The sequence below is a fragment of the Mugil cephalus genome, chromosome 21 (genome assembly GCF_022458985.1).
Source record: "Mugil cephalus isolate CIBA_MC_2020 chromosome 21, CIBA_Mcephalus_1.1, whole genome shotgun sequence".
NCBI lineage: Eukaryota > Metazoa > Chordata > Actinopteri > Mugiliformes > Mugilidae > Mugil > Mugil cephalus.
Genome location: NC_061790.1, coordinates 14,502,016 through 14,515,182, shown reverse-complemented (window position 1 = coordinate 14,515,182; position 13,167 = coordinate 14,502,016). Strand labels below are relative to the sequence as shown.

The following is a 13,167-nucleotide window of genomic DNA, read 5'->3' as shown; positions in this document are numbered from 1 at the left end:
TTACCGATTTAAGATTGACAGTCAGTACTGTAATCCACCAGATTAATCAAATTTAGTAATCATAATCTAATTGCTTTCTATTACTTTTGGATTGCTTTGTCTCTAGACACGGTAAAATATTATGTTGAACAGACAATTTATTCCATTCCAATTTGCAGACTAATTTGAATGGGGATATTATCCTCCTCTTCAAACATTATCAACTGTTATTTCCCAGAAGTCTCTAATCTGATTACGGCTGCAATAAAGTTGCCAGCGCTGTTATTAGAGCGGAATTACGGAGGAACACAAACTGTGTGGCCCTTGTTGTCTCTCAAGAGGGTGATCCAAACTTTTGAGTGTCGTGTAGCGGGGAGAGTTTTAAGAAAAAATCTGTGCGAGGGATTAGAGGAGTTTGCAGATGACGCCGATGGCCAGTTGTTGACACTAGCGGCGACCAATGTAGGGACGCAGATTGGAAATTCAATGCTGAAGCCGTCACTGATTGTGTGGCACAGACTAAATCCACTCAACAAAACATGATGTTATTTATAATATAATTCATACACCCTCTATGTTGGAAATAACTAACGATTGGTTATGTTTGCTGTATTCGCATCTATTTCATGGACTGGTGGAATGGTTTGCTGTTTTTGGAGGAAAAACAGCATCAGAAGGTCCTGAGTGGACTAAAATGGTTGTGTTATTTTTTTTTTTTAGCCCAGATATCCACTGTTGACCTGTCCGGGGTATGCTCCAGGCCTCATCCAGCCTATCAGGCAACATAAGAGCGCCTGGGAATATTATCTGACAGCAAAGCAATAGCTAAATGTAACGCAATCTCTTTTTTTTTTTTTTTTACCCTATCCAAATCCCAGTGCAGATAAGAAAATAAATACTGCATGGGGCAAAGAGATGCATTAGACGTTTTGGTTTACATCCATCACATGATACCATGAGGCCACAAAAAGACGTTCCTTAAAACTCATTTTATTTATTTATTTATTTCTAGAGATTTTGGGGATGTTGAATGCAGGAGTTCTCCGTGTGATGGGGCTTTAATTATCTGTGTTTACATGGACAACATTTCCTCAGCCCAACAGAAATCTTTTAGATTACAGATTTTTCCGTGGATGCGAAATAAAGTTAAACAGAGCATATTTGCATTCCACCAAAAATGAATCGCTAAACTGAGGCAAGTGTTTCCGCTCGACGTGGGGACAAAGACGAGTGAGACAGTGGGGCCAGCGGTGGGATCCCATCCACCGAGGTCCCTTCAATGTATTAAATGCATTGAAAAATCCCTTCATGTGTAAATATCTATACTGTAAATGATGATTTACAGTTGATTTAATTAAAACGCTACTGTACGTGTTTCTTTCTATATAAACATGTACAGAAGGGCCGTCTAATTCAAACCGCAGTGGAACAATCACACAATGTGGTTGCATGGTTATCCGACCGAGGTGGTTACAGTCATAGAGTCACTTTAATCAGATCTCTAGTGCGATACTACTCTTCAGGTAAATTCAGCAACTGTTGTTGTGTCGACACTTCTACCCACCACACAACTCCTGCCACCACCGATGGCTTCTGATAATGTCACACACTCGCTAATTCGCACTTGATTGCATTTCATTTCCAGGAGAAGCACCGACAACAGCACCAGCGTCGCTCCATATTATGCTATATTAACAGCAACACTATCAAACGCTGATGAATTTCACGGAATAGTTTCCTCTATAGCTAGCTGTATGGCAACAGCGCTAAAGAAGTACACGTAAACTCATGCCTGAACTCTGTAAAGATGAAAAGAATACATTTACATGGTATATACAGTGCTTGTGGTTACAGCAGAGGGCAACTCGGCGGTGTGATGATGCGTGGAGCACCTAATGAGAAACACTGAGCTCCCAGTAATTTGTTAGCCTGAGTTAAGGTCAAACCGCAAATGCTGCATGATTGAGTCAGCCCCTAGTCCCTATTAGAATTTGCATTTAAAATATATCTATTATTTATGTGTGTATTATTAAAATGTCTGGCTTTAGATCCCTTGAGGTTGGCGCACGGGGAAGGCCCACAGCTCAGTACTGGGGACTGACAATTGATTAATGGGCAGAGAAGAATGGAAGAATAAGGACAGACGGATAAAGAGTTGTCTGGAGTCCAAGGAAAGCATCGGTCATAATGAGGGCCGCGTTACATTTTAAACAATGACATCCAGCAAAACGTAACCTTTAAAATTTCCTCTGAGTTCAACGTTATTTGCTTGTTAATGACGAGGCAACTCACGCTGGGAATGTACACCGACGCAGCATAACATTAAAATCACTGACGAAACCTTTGAAACTGGCATTAATGTGGATGTCACTTAGACATGTAGCACCCACCTAGACCAGACCAGGTACCTCAACCCCATAGCAATGACACTCCTTGATGGCAGCAGCCATCCCCAGCAGGATGCAGTCTGACACATTCACAAAAACGATTCAGGAACAACTTAAAAAACATGAAAAACAGCACAAGGTGTTGACCTGGCCTCCATATTCACCAAGATCCCAAACTGATCAAGTATCTGATCCACAGAGGCCCCTCCCCTCAACCTAAAGTAATCAAAGGCCCCCCACTAATAATGTTCTGTAGCCAGACACTACAGGACACCCTCAGAAGGCCCTCGTCCATTCTGTGATGAGCCATGGAAGTATTTTTTAATTAGACAGCTTCCTATCAATGAGATGCACATCATATGAAAAATAAATCCTTGCTGGCAGAGAGTTGAGTCCCTGAACAGGGTGTGGGTTCGTAGGAACATCAGCAGGTCAGTTTAACAGTGCAATACAGATACGCAAGCGGCCAATCAGCATCCACCAATCTGATGCAAAGAGGGCAATTATTTCATCGCCCCGGGCAGGATCGATCAGCGGCATTGTAATGGCACTTGTTTTGAACAATGACAAATGGGGGATCGAAGACTCCTTCATTAAAAGTACAAAAGACTGGCCTAGATCAAGTTCAGGTGTTTACCAGGTTGCTAACTCCTAAACCGATACAGGGAAAATGATAGCTGGATGAGGTCGCGCTAGTGCCTTGGTTTTATTCCTGAGCTCAGTCTTTAAAGCAGAGGAGACAGATACAAGAAAAGTTTAGCTACTTGATGTTATTTGCAGAGTTATTTACATAAATCTTCAAATTACACATGGACAGGTCATTCTATAACTGTAAATCATTGAATTTGAGGCAAACGGAAATCTTGTTTACACCAGTAATAACATTTATAATCATTTTTTAAATGTTTAACTGGTCTATTGCTTTTCATGTCACACCAATACGGACTGTTTGAACTATGCGATGAGTAGTTGCGAAGGCCGTCCTTTTATAAGATGCTTTTTATAAAAGGAACAGAGTCTATTTGCAGCTCCTTCTCACCAAATATCTGGGAGCAAGCGAACGCAGCGCATCTTGTTTGCAGCGTCCACGTCCGTTTCCCCCATTCTAACTTAAAAGGGAAAGAACACACCAAACTTAGCAAAACATCGCGGGAAACAAGACCAATCAAGATACAATATGAACACATTATTAGTGCACGGAAGATCCCTGGCAGGACTTTTCACCACGGTGGCCAAGTAATTGGCGGAGAAGCCTGTCGCAGATGGTAGAGCTGTGGCTTGTGAAACATCTTTAAAGTGGTGAAAGGTCGTACATTTTGTGCTTAAACCTAACAACATAACTAAGTTGAATAAACAGAATCAAAACAGGATATAAAAAAAAAAAGAAATAGCAATTTTAATTAGTTACAATAAATCAAACATTTGCTGAAACACCATCATCCAGTCTGCTCGTTATTTATTAAAGTGGCTATGACCTAACAGGACATTTTATATGAGGTGAGATTCTTTCTGCAAATCACGATGTGAAGTTAATGGAAATGAAAGAGTTCTGTTATCTATGTATAAGAACCTGTGACAACCTGTGATAAGTGACAGTGGGATACTGTATTTACGTAGCGAGTTGACAGAACATCCTGGAACATGGCTGGTCTACAATTTTCTCATCAACCCTACACATAAATGACATGTGATGCTGAGGTCATTTTAAATAAAAAAAAATAATAATAATAATAAAAAAAACAGTCGGATGTAAAGTTCACACAGGATTACCACAGTAATGTCTGCCTGTCTGCTGTCATCACACTTGGCAGTTTAAAAAAAAATTTTTTTTAAATGCAAATTTACAGAGAAAGTCAGGGAATTGCCAACAAATCAACAAGGACAATCTCAGGGGATGCGAATGTCTGTACACAATTTGAAACAAATGCAACCAAAAGCCGCGGAGGTGTGTGAACCGACTGGACAGAGCGTCCAACGGACATCGAGGTCCCTGGAGCCGCGCAGAGTAAAAGGCTAAATTTATTCTCCTGTTCCATTTGCTGTGTGTTCTTCAATGGAAACACTGAAGTTAAACAAAACACGGCTCAGATCCTCCCCAGATATCAGCTCAGGGGATGAGAAGAGCACAGAGTCAATGGGCTAAAGATTTTGCTTCAAAGTAGTTTCAAGCGGCCTCTCTTAAGCCTTGCTTATTGTCTCTTTTGTGCACCCAACTGCAAACCTCACCAAGTCAAGCAAAGTATTTTCAAAGGAGAGCCAGTCAGTGTCTACAGTCAAAGAAAGTGCGAGCCCTTCTAGACCTCCCTTTCAAATCAGAAATAAAATAATTAATGCTTTTTTCTGCGGCAATTGTCCCTACCTACTCCTTTCGCAGCCATATTCTTTAGTGAAAAATACAGCCTTGACAGCAAAACAAAAAAAAAACAAAAAACAAAAAAAAAAGCTCATTTTCTCTTGCCGCATGTAACTGATGCCGAGACACCCGCAGACCTTAATACCGTAGGTGTGAAACAAAGCTGAGTGAAGTGCCAGACGAGCCGGAGTGAGATGTATTGTTTACCTGTGCATCTTAAACACTTCTCCGTCTGCCTCCTCACTGATATCTGATATTCCACATGACATGACTGATGCTTTAAAAGCCTGCGTTCACCCTCACCTTTCGTACGGAGTTAACCTTAAGGTGGCAGCACTCTGAATGTCAACTCCTCCACATGTGGACCTTTTTAAATGCCACCTCTCTTTATTCTGCGACTGTGGAACAGGACAGACAAAGGGATAGGGGGTGGCCATGAAGGACGGGGGAAAGCGGCTGACAGATGAGGGGGGGTTTTACCCCACCACACAAAAACCAAATGACACATATCAGCTAAGCTCAGCGGGGGTTCGTTTTAGTATGGGTAGTATGGCTACCAAGGGTGTGCCTCTGAAGGACTAGAGAGCTGATCCACTCAATTGATGACGTGCTCAATTACACTGATAGATAGATTAATGGAAGCCTTGAACTTGAGCTTTAGGTTCATAGGATTTCTGTCTGCTGCTTAAAGTGTCCTGTAAACTATGCAGAAATGAAGTTTTTTATAGATCGGAGCTGGAAATGGATATGTGTCAACACGCTCTGAGAAATTAGTGCCGCATGATATTATCAGCTGCATCGCACTTCTCTGGAAATATTCGCTCCACGCGTCAACCTCTGAATTTCTTCCAGAAATGTGATCTCACGCCCAGTTGGGTGGTTTGGAACTTGGAGCCAAACCAAAAGATGGTTTTGTGGTAGCTAGTTTGTAGCAGGATGACATCTATGCTCTGCTTTGTTCCTCATCAGATTACACCAGTGGAAGCAATCCGCGAGGTCAAAGTACTAACATATTCAATATTGTTTGTGCAAACTGGCTATTTTCAAACTACTATTGGGAACCATGAACTGTATATGGTAACACTGGACGGAGATGAAAATGCCTGAGGATTTAAAGCCTCCTCAGACCGACTGCCATTAGACATTTACGCACTGAGGCATTTATATTCAGACTACTAGCAGAACACTTGTGTCCACGTAAAGGTCAGTGGAACTGGTTCAATTCATCTCATCGATTTTCAGTTAAACAAGCTACTTTCAGTAGAGTTACTGAATCTCTATACTGACAGCAAAAATTATCCAACTTAATAGTAATAATAATAACAGTTCAGAACCAGCAAATGAGTTTTTTGTGTTTTGATGGTATCTTTGGTTGGGAAACCTGCCTCTGCCTGTGACGTTACTTGAAGCGGACAAAAAGTACAAACCTTTCAATTCCAACTCTCAGGCCGACAGAGCTCGAGTGGGTGATAATCACAAAATAAATTTGTGTGAAGTACAACATTCCCCTGTGACACGGACCTCTCAGCCCGTGATGAGGAAGAGGAGGAGTGACACGCGGCGGCGGCGCCTATGACAAATGATAATGCCAGATCCAAGACGACAGCCACTTCGAACCGCTCAGGGATCAGCGATGACCTCTTGACACTTAAGCGAATCGAGCAAATCCGGCAGCCCCCCTCCGCGCGGCGCGCCCGACCGACCGACCGACCGCGGCCCCGCGCCTTTCTGTTTGTTGTTCTCCTTTGGGCTGTCACGAGATTTGCTGAGAGCATTTTCCAGTCTTGAAGAGATGACGAGCGGGAGCCGAGCGTCATCTGTGATCCCTCGGTGTCCTGTAACAGCTGTCTCCCGCGTCAGAGCATGCGGCCGCCGCTATCCCATATTACATCTCTGCCACTCAGCGCCAGCAGATCAGCAATCCAATTTCACACAAGCGCGCTCTGAGGAAGGCAACGCTGACGCAGGGATGAGGATCTATGTCTCAACAAAGACAAGAAGTTGTTGGAAGAGGTGGAAGGCTGATGAACACGGGGAAAGGGAGACATGGGCTGAGAAATTAGATAGAAGCCGGGGAGTGATGATGGAAGGAGATAAAAGGTGGGGAAGGGGTTTCCGCGACTCCGAAATAAGCTATTCATTTCCCAACGCGTCTCTGAGTGAAGGAGACAAAGGAATGGCAAGCACAGATAGAAAGAGAAAGAAATAAAGAGCCTGTCAGACAAATGTGCTCTTTGTAAACACACCTTTGTGTATTGACGTCCACGGTTCAAGTTCCTGCTCAGTCAAAGACCAGAGGGACAATGATCCCCGTGTACCGGCGCGGGAGCAGATGTACAGTATTGAATGACAACACACTCCTCAAACCCTTTCAATATAACACCCTCATATTGCACAGTCATTGCGACATAAATAGAGAAGGGACTCGCATCTCATCTTTCACAAAGTAGAGAGAAGAGATCTGAATCTGATATCCAATGACTGCTTATTAGATTGAGCCATCAGGCCGCCAGTTTGGAGCCAGACTCGTAGGACGGCCGGTGTGTCGAGAAGGCTGCTTTCCATTCACACACACACACACACACACACACAAGCAGGAAAAAAAAAAAAAACAGCGAAAAAAAAAGAAGAAGAAAAGAAGAAGCCCCTGCCGTACAATCTTCTCTTCCGTTGCCAGAGAAGCGGATGCAGGCTTTCTGTAAAGCCAGCACAGATACACCACAAAGCCAATACCCCGAAAGGTCTCTTATTTTTGGATATCCATGGTTTCCAGAACAATAACCCTTCTCCCCGTTTCTTATTTCCTCCAAAAAGGATTAAAAACTGGATCGAAAGCGGAGGCAGAGAGAGAGAGAGAGAGAGAGGGAGGCCAGGTTGAAGAACTGTGATATAGAATTCAAGTGGTTGGTCAAAAATGCAGCACACCACTGCTGGCACAAAAGGTCAGCTGGGATTCTACCACTATAGACAGGAAGGCAGACACAGGAGGACCCATGAGAGGACGGGAACTGGTGGAAACACGTGGAACATCCAGTCACGACGAGACTGACAAGGCGGATAGAGATAACACTGGTCGCTACATTTTCTTTGACCTGTCTTTCACCTGCTGTCCATGTCCCAGACCGGTTGAGGAGGTCGGTTGTCCCTCAGGCCACGCAACTACAGTTCCCCTGTGAGGAACTGGACTGTGGGCACCGCTGATACTACTAATATATATACATTTAAACAGATGTAAACCATTAAATATATGTATACACCCACTTGCCACTTTATTAGGCACACCTGTTCAATTGCTTATCAGCCAATCACATGGCTGCAATTCAATGCATTTAGATATGTAGAGGTGATCAAGACAACTTGCTGAAGCTCAAACCGAGCAGAATGAGGAAGAAAGGGGATTTAAGTGACTTTGAACGTAGTATCGTTGTTGGTGCCTGATGGGCTGGTCTGAGTATTTCAGAAACTTCTGATCTACTGGGATTTTCACACACAACCATCTCTAAGGTTTACAGAGAATGGTCCGAAAAAGAGAAAATATCCAGTGAGTGGCAGATGTAAGGACATAAATGCCTGGTTGATGTTAGAGGTCAGAGGAGAATGGGCAGACTGGTTGGAGATGATGGAAAGACAACAGTAACTCAAATAACCACTGCTTACAACCAAGGAATGTAGAATACCATCTCTCTACGCACAACACGTCCAAGAAGATGAAGAAGATGAGCTACAGCAAGAGAAGACCACATCGTGGGCCACTCCTGTCAGCTAAGAACAGGAAACTGAGACTACAAATTGGACAATAGAAGATTGGAAAAACGTTGTCTGGTCTGATGAGCCTCGATTTCAGCTGTGAGATTTGGATGGCAGGTTCTGAATTTGGCGTAAACAACATGAAAGCATGGATCCATCCTGCCTTGTATCAATGGTTCAGGTTGGTGGTGGTGGTGTAATGGTGTTTGAGATATTTTCTTGCCACACTTTTGGGCCCCTTAGTACAAACTGAGCATGGTTTAAAGGCCACATCCTACCTGAGTATTGTCGCTGACCATGTCCATCCCTTTATGACCACAGTGTACCATCTTCCGACGGCTACTTCCAGCAGGATAATGCACCATGTCACAAAGCTCATACCATCTCAAACTGGTTCCTTGAACATGACAATGAGTTCACTGTACTCCAATGGCCTCCACAGTCACCAGTTCTCAATCCAATACAGCACCTTTGGGATGTGGTGGAACTGGAGATCGGCATCATAGATGTGCAGCCAAGAAATCTGCAGCAACTGTGTGATGCTGTCATGTCAATATGGGCCAAAATCTCTGAGGAATGTTTCCAACAACCTTTTACTAGCAAGGCGTACCTAATAAAGTGGCTGGTGAGTGTATATAAACTTAAACTTATAAAACCTGAATATGTGATGAAGCTAGTGGACACCAAATTTCCCTCGGGATAAATAAAGTACCCATCTACCTGCCCCTCGTTTTGCTCCTCACATGGGCCTTTTTCTTAAATCCTCGCGGCTATCAATATTTCCTTTTGACAGTGAAAGATGACGGTGCCCTGACTGTGTGATGAGGCTCTGAGATTTCTGATAAATCTGTCATCAGATTCACGACTCCGTTTTCCATCCATCCGATTTCAAATAATGATAACAAAAAAAAAAAATGGAGTTTGACAGCCCCCACCCCCCCTTTTTTCGCAGTGCTTTTCTTCTGACAGTTTGACAGCAGTAGCAGTCGTCATGACTGAGGTGTCTGTCTTTCTGTCTCCCAGTCCGTTTGGCTTTCTGTCTCCCTGTCTGTCACTCCGGCTCTGTGTCTCCCTGATTAGCAATCACTGCGGCATAGCCTGGTCTGATTTTAAGTGGAAGGCTTTAATTCTCTCCACATGGTGTCAAGACATGCAAACCCCGCAGCAGCTGATCCTGGTAAACACACAATCACTCCATCTTGTTAACACTTGAAAGTTTCCATAGTTTAATCCTCGCTGCGCTCCCTCGAGGTCCTGCGTTTCTTAATAACTGTGCCGCCGATGCCTGACAGCAGATTTGTTTGTCCGCAAACACAAACACGTTGCATGCGTTTAAGGGGAAAAAAACAACAATTATGGAGAATTAATGCACGGCTAATGGAAAGTAAAAGACTTGAATAGAAAAATTATGACAATTAGCTCATTAAGCGTGAATAATTTAGATCAGGTGCGCACACGGAAGCAGGTGAGATATTAACGTTTCCCTTGAAAACAACGGTCGTGATATGTTTGCGCCGGGAATTGAAACCTTACACTTCCATGAGGGCAAATCCAAACAGAAGAAGCAAAAAAGGAAGTGGAATTTTTTGTTAGAAAAAAGAAAAAATAGCAGCGTGTTTAATGCGTTGTCTAATGCGCTGAGGGTTGTCTTTATCCAAACTGGCACTTGGGCTGGACGGACAAGACAGAAAGGGCTGACAGGTTCATGTCTGCTCGTTGTCAGACAAGCCAACATTTAGCGTGAAAGAACACCCTGACACACGCACCGCTTAACCACTTGCGAAGAAAAGTACGTGCAAACCGACCTCTGGCTCCACGTATTTAAAATTGCATAACAGTTCAAACACCGAGCGTCAGATAAAGAGGACTCTTGACTCACCTAAGGAAAAAGCCTTCAGGTTTTACGTGACGCCGTATAAATCAAAGCTAGAATAAAAGTGTTTCTCATCAATCAGTCTGCAGCACTTCAGAGGGATTGTCTTTTGAGAGCTAGAATTTTTTTTTTTTTTTTTTTTTTTTGACATTTTCTCTGCGAGTGAAAAGGCGCCCAGCAGGTCTGTGATCGGATGACAACACATACAGCAGAAACTAATAAATCACAGCCAGGCAGCCGAGTGTGAAGCCCACGTTTACGTTGCTGCACCTCAGAGAGGAGATAAAGCTGCTGTTTAGTATTTAGGGGGAATTCTGAGGGTAGCTTTGGAATTTTAATTTCAACTCAAAATGTCAGGAATTAGAACTATTAACATTGGGAATTACAGACACCATCAATTTATGTCTATCAGCCTAAAAGAAGGCTGGGCAACTTTCTTTCCAGCTGTGAATCAATCACTTTCCTTGCTGCGATGTTCCTGGCTTTCCTCATAAAGGAGCAGAGCTTTCTTTGAGACCCCTGTTGAGTCTGTCGGTACTGGAAATGTAAAGTTTCATCTTATCTCAGCGATAGCGTTCCACTACAATATTTGATGGAACAATTGCAGTTTCCTCTCTCTCTTTTTTTTTTATATATGTATGTTTTTTTTTTTTTAAAGCCAATTCAAAAGCAACTCTCACCTGCCATCTCGCCATCTTCCCATCTCCTGCTCTCATCCAGTTTCCCCCGGCATGCGCCTTCTTAAAGTTTAATCAGTTCATTTTCAATACATTTCATGCCGGCTCGTCACAAGGTTTTCCCATTTTTCAAAAGATTTTTCTTTTTTTTTTTTTCTCCCTTTTAACCTCAGCCTCGGCAGACATTGTGTAATTTCAGAGGGGTTTTTCAGTTATTTCATTACAAGTCACCATGACACAAGAGTGACATTTACATGGAGTGTTTTTCTTGTCAAAGCTGTAAAGGCCCAGCACTACTATGATTTCATATTGCACTGCTGCTCTAAATGTTGATATTGCCTTGAGGAATATCAAATGTTGGATATCATATGTGTGTGTCTCATGCTGTTGAACAAAATAGTCACTCATAAGACTTCTTGTGAGTTTTCTTCTTTCTTTTTTTTTTTTGATTGTGTCACAGTGAGGTTATAAAAACCTGCTGTTCGGTGTCATGTTCGCCACACCATGGGGTCTGCTTCAATCCACTAGCTATCTGACCTGGCTGAAATCAATGACCAACAAGACACAATGTGTAATTTTCTTTTAAGACAAGCTCTATTGATCGCTGCTGCTGGTGCTTGGAAGGTGAGTTTTTTTTTTTTTCATGGTGTTCACCTGAAAAAAAAAGTTTTTTTTGTTTGTTTGTTTTTTTTTTGAGCGTTGATTATAAACGTATATCTGGTAGGCAATGAGATCTGTGTGGGATGATGTTTGTGTCGAGACAGTCTGAGAAACTGAATGCCTTGCTTTGCCTTGCTGCGGAAAACTGCTTTAATGGACTGCCAGCAGCAGGTATTACGTTGAATTCCTGTGAGCTGAGGATCAAAAAGAGCCGCAAGACATTGTAACTGAAGCTGTAAGTAATGTTCCTTGTCGAGGGTGGATTTTAATAAATAGCTCTAAAAAGTAAATATTAAAGTTTATTCATTCTTATTGTTTACCAAACGGCTTGTGTGCTACTTCATGCAAGCAGTGCTATAGGGATTCAATGTACAATGAATGAAATTAAAATCATCGTCAACCTGAAGCCAAAACAGGACACCATTTTTATTCCACATGGCGCCAAAAAGTGACACAGCACATAAGTGCCAGAAACTGCAGTTCCTTAAGTGACCACTTGAAGGTGGCGCCAGATGCGAGTCAATCTTTATAGACGTCCATGTTTTCAAATCAAAATTCCCCATTCATGAAAATGTAAAGGGGGAAGTTTTATAGAACTGAGGGCTTTAAATGTTATTATCCATATCACCCGCCTGCCTCAGTTCTACATAAATTTCACCTCTTTGCTAACTGAACTGAATTAGCTGGAGTTAGGAGTCATCTTGGTTGTTGCCAAGATGCCACTGGACAGTGAGCCCATACTGAGCTTCAAAACCACTCTCCACAAATCCTGTGGGTTAATTTGCGGGGGACCTTTATGTACACGCAATTCTTTACAGCATAAATAATTGACACCTTGTGTATCTATAGACAATTCCCCAATTTGTAGCAACTGTACAGAGGTGAATTTCTACTCACTTGTTTAAGTTACAGGAATGATTAATGCTAGTCACAATACGCAGGTTGGTCACAGCAAAGGATGCAAGCTGTCAGCCAAGTTGTCATCCAACCACCTCAGCTGCACTCACACACCACCTCCACTTCCTAGGTGGAATCAGAAAGTGCCGCGCTGGCCACAACACTGAGCTTCAAAACCACTCCTTGGGGAGACCTATGGGTGACATACCAGATTGTTTGTCCTCACCCAGGATCTCCTCTAATGCTGCCCAGTCCAAATAAACAAGACTTAAGAAAGAATGCATTAATACTCAGGATAAGATGTTACAATCCCTTGTGCCAAGATCCCAGGCAAAATACATTTAGAAGACTAGCAAGCTAGCAGTCTGCTACCAGCTAGCAACCAACAAGGAGACACCAGCTAACTAGCCTAGCCAATGGCAGTAGGCAGTATGCCGCACATCATCTGGGTTTTTTAAGTGGGCACCTCCCTTCACCGACGTTTCCTTAGGTTAGGCCCACAGCACCTCAAGGAGGCTAGTCACCCCCCTCCATGCTGCCAGCACACAACCGCGTGACTTTCAACCACCGAGAGATTAGCTTAGCCCTTTTTAC

At 42.9% G+C, this 13,167-nt stretch overlaps 1 protein-coding gene across 4 annotated transcripts in view; it reads right to left on the bottom strand.

The window, feature by feature from the left end:
- Positions 1-13,167, bottom strand: part of LOC124998743 (kelch-like protein 29) — a 227,690-nt gene that overhangs the window by 125,886 nt on the left and 88,637 nt on the right. The window lies entirely within an intron of this gene.